The 8,118-nt window shown below is 36.0% G+C and overlaps 1 long non-coding RNA gene across 1 annotated transcript; it reads left to right on the forward strand.

Annotated features, from left to right (window-relative positions):
• Positions 1 to 6,517: 6,517 nt before the first annotated feature.
• Positions 6,518 to 7,108, forward strand: LOC116182534. The gene is made up of 3 exons (XR_004147550.1): positions 6,518 to 6,653; positions 6,706 to 6,868; positions 6,933 to 7,108. It is a non-coding gene; the product is annotated as an uncharacterized LOC116182534 (long non-coding RNA).
• The last annotated feature ends 1,010 nt before the right edge of the window (positions 7,109 to 8,118 follow it).

Consider the following 8,118-nt stretch of genomic DNA (forward strand, 5'->3'; position numbering starts at 1 on the left):
TTTGTTAGAATGTGAAGAAAATTTTAAAATATTCGAGGTGCATTCGCAGCCACACAACACAAGTTGTATATCACCATATTATGCATGATGAAAGCGAATTTTTGGTAATGCAGATCAGTATTCTATTAGCAAAGTTTAAAATTATCTCACAAGTAATCTAACTCAAAATAGACTAGAGCCTGCACATCTAGATACACTATAACACAAAGCTTTTAGTGAAAATTTAAAGTCTCTAGCAATTGTAATTGCTGAGATCTCAGCCGGACAGCCAGCCAGCCAGCCAGAACGAACATAATAGCGTATTTTTTTCCAAAAATGCGGTAAAAAGAAGGAAAAAGTTGTACATTTGGCGATACCTATACGCTTAAATCCCAAGCTGCAACCACCGTTCTTCCATATAAAATATAGTGACCCAAGAAAGAATAACAGTCTAAAGTTTAAACAGAATTGATTTCCTTTAGGAGCATCGGGCAAGTCCATATTTAGTTTTATTTTTCATTTGCCTATTATATGTCAATTATATCTGTCATATGAGATATATAAAGCAGTCTATGACGACCGAGGGCATAATGAGAGGGCATAATGAGATGACAATCCATTATGCCCTCTCATTATGCCCTCAAACTGCCTGTCAAATATATTGACGGAGTTATGTAATAAAAAAAGATGCTACTTGATTCGTATGAAGCACTAACAATAATCATTACATTGTATATTGGAAATGCATTATTTGGAACGATGAAAAATAAAATGTTGTATGCACCTCAGGCATTACTCGATATTTAACCCTCGGGCGACTTACAATCCCTCGAGCCAGAGGCCCTCGGGCTCTGTCGCCCTCGGCATAAATATCGCCTTAATGCCCTTGATACATAAATAACTATTATGTATCTACAATCGGTTATTGCTGAAAACTGTGGAATCGTAATTACGCGTGCAAATATTTCTGATTTCGAAGTAAAAATCCCCGTACCTACTTAACTATTCAATACGGAAATTTACCTACTCGTATTTATGCAGTGCGAGTAGTATTTAGTAAATTATAATTAATACAAATTTCATCCAAACGTTATAATTCAAATTCATGGAACAATTAAAAGTTTCATTACGTAGCAAGCGTATTCAAACAAATTCAAAATGTTTCATTCATTCCCTATTCTCCGTTGTAGAAATATTTATTTTACTGATCCTGGCAGAAATAAAAAGTCCAGTATATACGCAATTTAGTTCCTATTGTTACATTTTTAAATCAATGACAGCGTAATTGGCGTACACTAAATATGAATAGTTGTTTCATTCATCTCCTTTTCTTTGTTGTAGAAAGATATACCAATTTTTATGCGAGTCTGTTATGTGGCATTTAAGACTTTGCAATTTCACGCAAAGCGATCTCAAACTTTTTAGACAATGGCGTTAAGAACAATCCATCGATTAATTCGGGGAGCACGGAGAGTGCTTTTTTGCACGAGGAACATCCATTTGGCTCCAAAGTCCCCTCGAGTGTGTAGGGTTCGTAAATATCTATAGCTTTAATATAATTGTACTAACTCAAAGCCGACAAAGGAAACACAGCCCTCTGCAATGTATCCGTGAGATAGCGGTGGCTATGAACCATGGTGTATGTCTATTATACTGTACACCATGCTATGAACCTAGCTAATGAACTGTATTTAGATTGAAATCGGTTTTGAGAACGGATGCTCGTACGCACTTAGACCTCACATTTGACCCTCTTGTACTAGCCCCCTGTGAAAACAGTTGTCCAGCTCTACAATTTCTCAATGAGCGTGTCCCATGGGCCACGATCCCTTCCAGTTGGAATGAAAGATCTCTTCGGTCTGCTTGCACTGGGTCTGTATGTCCTAGACGGTGTTCGAAGGGCAAACTTAGGATTTAAAATCATACGTTCATTTTATTTTATTTTGCCTTTATTTTTGAGTGGGCGGGGTTTCAGCCAAGGCTGCTCTACCAACCCAACCCACTATAGTGTATATCTTAAAACTGTTCCCCCAGTTTTTGCCGCTTTTCTTAAAATTTTTTTATGGGAATAACAGTCCAAAAAATTTTCCCATTTTTTATTATAAAACAGGCTATGTTTACTCCAAATTTCAAACCCCTACGACTATTTTTCGCAAAAATAAGAATAAAAATCGAAAAAAAAAATTTCTGGTTTTTCTAGGAAAATTGGAGGTTATGTGTAAATAGCGCAGATACAAAAGTTGTTCATTTTTATATTGAACATTTTCGCCTAAAATTAATAGTTTTGCCACAAATTCCAAAATACCAGTTTCCACCCCTTATGACTTTCCCTTTTTTTGTTGGCTATAATGGGTGTTAACAGTGCTCAAAGATTTGGGAGCTGAGTCGTGGATCTTGTACTGAGTGTTGTTTGAAGGGGGCGCCAACCTGTCTTAAACCAACTTGCCCAATGACAGGTAATCGGACAAGCTCATAACGTAATGCAAAAATCGATCCTATTATTAATTTATTTAAACAGGTAATTGACTCGGTAGGTAAGTATAACTTGACGATGATATCGATAACGTAATTTTTGTGTTTCAGATGAATGATCATTCAACGGACTTCAATATTGGACTGATAACTCTAAATAACAATTGACAATTTAAGGACAGCACAACATTATCAATTAATTCTAGGATGGACAATTAATAATAGACAAATATGCTTAATTTAAACAAATAAACTTGACATCTCCTTTCAAATTTTGTTATCTCAAACCTCAGAGCATTGTGTGAAGGTATCAAAGCACGTACATACAGGTGGACGGTGGGATGGCGGCTTATCACCATAGCATTAAAATCTTATCATCAGGAACAGCGCTTGGTATTCCGCAGTTACTTGTGCAGGTAATAAATTTGCGTCCCACGTGACGTCAGGGGCGGCTACTATATATTCTTTCCAATTTCCAGTACTTAGGGGTAAGAGCCCTAAAAGGTAACGCGTACGCTAATATGACGAATATTCCGAATTAATAACTTACTTAAGGTGACAAACGCGAGGACAAACGGCTCTTGAAAGAATTTTAGACAACCATTGAAATGTAGATTAAGTTATTGCCTAATTAGGTTTGTACCGGAATAATTGCACGTAGTATAGGTAGGTAACCAAAATCGCGTTATTCTCGCTACCCAGCCCCACTGACTTAAATAAGTCTCGAATCACAACGTTAATTATTATGTCCGTGGGAACGTTTCTTTTCTACGACCGCCATTCGCCTTTTTCTTGGTCCCGCTCAAAAATCCCTCTTATCATAAGTTGTGTATACATGCATGCGCTCTTACATCAGACATAGTGTCCTCTATCGGTTACACTATTTAACCGTTCCCGCCTCATTTAAAAAGAATAAATTGTTCATAAACATAATCCACAATTTCTGCAAATTTAGAACGCTACACCCTTTTAACCCCCGTGATTTCACCCGCGGAAAAATTCAGCTGTTTTCATTATTTTTTCCCAATTTCTATTCATTTCACCAGCATGAAACACCCGGTTTGAACCGGTAACTAATTTTAGCATTGGAAATGCTTATGTTTTGTATGGGTATGAATTTACCAGGTTTGCCGAGTAGAAAAGAAGACAATTGGTGTCGGCGTCTAGTGTTGATTGTACCGTACTCGACTGCAATCGGTAGATTCAGGAAAAGTCGCGGACACTGTCGATACGGTACTTACTTAACAGCGCGCAGGGGTTTTGTTAATTCGAATTTAAAATTCTTGCACATCGCCCGTGATAGTACTACAAGCATGTACGCCACTTATTATTCAGAAAGTGTATGTTCGCGACACGAGCGAGTGGAGCAAGATTATTCCGTGTGAGTAAGGGTTATTTATGGCTTTATAGGTTATACAGTTATCATTTCCAATGTCTCCGATGGTTGCAAGGATTGCGAAATCTGTGTATTTTATTGTAAGAAAATAATATTATATAGCCTGGACTATAAAACAAGGTAGCGCTCGCATAAATACACGTTTTAAAGCTCTATATCTCACTTAATGTTTGTCGTACAGAAAATTCCCGGTGAGGAAAATGATAGCAATTAAAAATGCTACAATTGGATGCTGTAGCAATTTTTACGTATCTCCAGTTGTTTTGTAGTTATTTTGAAGAGGACATTTTTCACAAAATTGCAAAAATTCGTTATTCAGATTTAGCTTCAATGATTTCAAAATTAAGTCGTCTAACCTGGTCACACTTCTAAAATGTAGCAATTTTTTATTACATCAAAGAAAACTAGAAAAGAGGAAGGACTAATTTTAATTAGGATCACTTTAAAATATGAACCTCACTATATCAGTTGTTCAGCATCAATATGAAACCCAATATGCCCCATGGACACTAAAACCAGCCAATTTTAATCTACAACTGGCCCAATACGATAAAGAAAAAACCTCAAATACCATAATACAAAATGATTTCCTACAACTAAAACATGTACGGTTTTGGTCAGAAGTAATGTTCCTCGATTATCTCAAGTGTAGCACATAATTAATATACCGGATCTCCTGTGAGATTTGAGCTTCTTTTCAACATGAGGAAAATGCCTAAGATTGAAATGAAATTGAACTAAATCACGGAGAAACTGACACATTGGTACTTTTTCTACAGTTGCAGTTTCTAAGGGAGGACATTACTTCTGACCACGACTGTACATATACATGAACCACAAATTTATCTACACAGACGGATCAAAGCGAAACTCTCAAACTGGCGCAGCACTAGTAATGGATTCATCAAACCAACAATTCCACCTTCCCAACTTTACATCAACATATCCAGCAGAAGCATTTTGTGTCATGAAAGCGGTACAGTCCATAAATCAAGCAACTAAAAATAACTATGTAATATGTACAGTGTCCCTAAGTACCATTCTAAGCATTAAATCCACATATCCCACTAATCCCATCATTCAGAAAATACAGGAGAGTATCCATAAATCACTCACACAATCCAACCATCCTTTGGGTACCATCTCATTCCGGCATTAGAGGGAATGAAGAGGCAGACACCTTGGCAAAAGAAGGAGCAACTCTAACCGACATACTTCACCTCCCTATACCATCCAGCGATCTCGTTAATACAGTCAAACAAAAAATGAAAGAAAAACTACAATACCAATGGAGTCAAACTACCAATAATCAGTTAAGGAAAATAAAACCAAGCTTAAAACCATGGAAAATGAATGGCGCCAGAAGAGAAAGAGTAGCGGCCACAAGGCTTAAGGATCGGTCATACCCTCTTGACACACGACTTCATCTTCCAAAAAATTGAGTCAACGCAATGCACCACATGTGATACTCGACTTACCATTGAACACATACTGACTGAATGTAGAAGCTTCGACCAACAACGTATAACATGCAAACTACCGCCTACCCGCACGGAATGTCTAGGAAACGACAACATACATAAAGCCCTAACCTACCTGAAAACCATCAACTTGTTCGGCAGACTGTGAGCAACACTTCATGTACCTACCAATGTGAATTATGTTTAACTATCATTTACATCATTACCTCTACTGTACTCACCATCATGCACAATGTTCATAATGTTATCTTTCTTACCACATCATATTGCATAAACTAGTGTACCCATGTATTGTACTTACCAAGCCGGAGCACCAATAATCTAAGTAATTGAGGGGCTCCTAAATATATGAAAAAGAAAAAATATAGTTATTTATGGTATAAGTGTGTTATATTACAAATAAGTCACGCGAGAAAAAAGTAAGCCCACGAGGCCGTCAGGCCGAGTGGGGTTATTTTCTCAAGTGACTTATTTGTAATTAACACACGTGCACCATACAAAACTTTATCCAACACCTCCTCAAGCTGGTTTAAAACGTGGTAAATCTTAAAAACTGCGTGTTCCGCGAAAAGCTAGAGTGCATGGAATACAAAAGCAATAATTCGTTGCTATGGGGAATAATAAACAACAAAAAATTTAGTCAGAAAATTTATATGGATTTACTTATGGTTCCTGTACTTTATCTTGCTAGTGAGTTATTTTACGTCCATAACTCATTAGTGGGTTATATTATACCTTACTCGTTTAATTTCGTCATGATAATGACTGGATAACATAGAGGTGTTGGATAAAAAAAATTATCTGCATACTGGACTATCACAATTATACGATAATACGATACGATAATAAATTAAAAATATAGTGACATTGACTGGTGCTAAATTTTGGTATAATTAGATACCATAGCTTTCTTTCACTTATCTACAAAAACGACGTTTGAACTGGCAAAGGTCTTAATTTACATTATATTTCCTAATCCGTATTATGTTTTATTACATAAACCAACAAAACGCCTTAATTTATACAGATGAATAATTAAGCGTAAAACAATTAAGTTTGCGGAAATGCATAGAAGAATTTTTGTAGGCAGTATGAATAACTAGTGTTTACTTTGTTTTTTCGCATTACACAACTTTCGTGTCGTATTTTTAAACTGTTACGTTTCATGTTGTCACGAACGATATTCAGATTAGTATTGTTTTAATTGTACCGGAAAGCATGGAACATTTCTATGTAAACTCAGGGTTTTGTATAATTCTGATTAAGCCGAATTTAAATATCACGCTAAAATAAATGACGACATGTAACATTATTGTTAAGTAAGGGTAAGTAACTTCATTAGTACTTTTCATATGTAAATAAATCTTATACTTGTAGTTTAAGAAGGTGCATAGTATGTAAACTTTGGCTGTCGTATTTCAGTATCTTTGCCCAAATGAAATTCAACTGAGACTGTGTAGGAAGCTAAGGATTCTGATGTAGTTGAGAAAATGAGTTTTAGTAGATTGGAGGACATTCCTTTACATCGTCAGTATGGAAAGTGCGTATTTGGGCGCTCTGCTATTTTGTAATACTAATACTAAACTAAAACTTCCACTGTTTAGAGGGTCTACACTACTTAGCACACATCTCGATAAAATTCGCGATTTAGACCAAGAGATGACGACAGATTTTGTACTATGACTATGATTAGTAAACGCCTGTCACCGCAATGTTCTTTTTACATAGGTTAGAACTAGCGTATAAACGCATATCATACGTCTGTTGAACGGCCCAATCTATTTTTACCAGAGACTTGCTATAACTAGACTGCGCTTAACGTATCTAAGGTGTTGTCGACACAGTATGCAACACACAATGCACCGCGGGGCAAAAATCGCTGAGATGATATGCAATATACTGAAATAAGCTGTTATTTTAGATGTTCCGTTCATTAATCATTCTCGTGATTAGCTCGAATTAGTGAACAGATAAATTTCTGTTGAGAATAAACCAATAAACTTAGGTTAACTTGTGCCTATCAACATGTACTATGTCGATAAATTTTTAAATAATATAAAAGTTTATAGGGGCCAATGGATCAGAGCCATTCGAAGAGAAAAATTTACTCCCACCATAGTGCATTTGCGGGGAATGAAGCCGATTTTAGAAAGGCACCGACGAAGGTGTTAAACAATAATGCAATACCGAGCGTTTTCGACTTTCCCATTCACTTAAAATAACGTACAACTATTATTAGACATCCTTTACCAGCAAGACAACGGCAATACCTATTTGCCTATTAGGTATAGACGTAACTAAGTACTTACTGGTACTAAGTATATTTCAGGTTTTGTTACAAGAAAAATAGCTAAGTCTGTGAAATGTTCCATATGTACAGATGCGATATTCGCATCAGAGAGTCATTCAAAGCTTTTAACTAGAAAAAATCGTGGAGGATTGTTGCACGTATCAAGCGATGCATTAAAAATTTGCCAAATTGCTGAAAATGTGTTCAGGTTTTTCATTCAATCCACACCACACCGCGTTGTAAACAAAATGGTTATCAGCAGTCTAAGAAAAATAAATAACAGTTACAGCCCATTTGGGTTTTTGGATAGGCATATATTGAATCAAAATCCGCTAAATAATCATATCTTACTACTTACATCTTTAGTTTTAAGAGTATATTTTCCCATACGTGTTCACCACCAAAATACACATATAAATCAAATTAGGACTAGAGTAAGGCAGTTATATACCAATTTAGTTCAAATAAAATACCAATAAATTCGATTAAAAGAGTTAACA

This window comes from Photinus pyralis, unplaced genomic scaffold, assembly GCF_008802855.1.
Source record: "Photinus pyralis isolate 1611_PpyrPB1 unplaced genomic scaffold, Ppyr1.3 Ppyr1.4_unclustered_Scaffold5798, whole genome shotgun sequence".
Taxonomy (NCBI): domain Eukaryota; kingdom Metazoa; phylum Arthropoda; class Insecta; order Coleoptera; family Lampyridae; genus Photinus; species Photinus pyralis.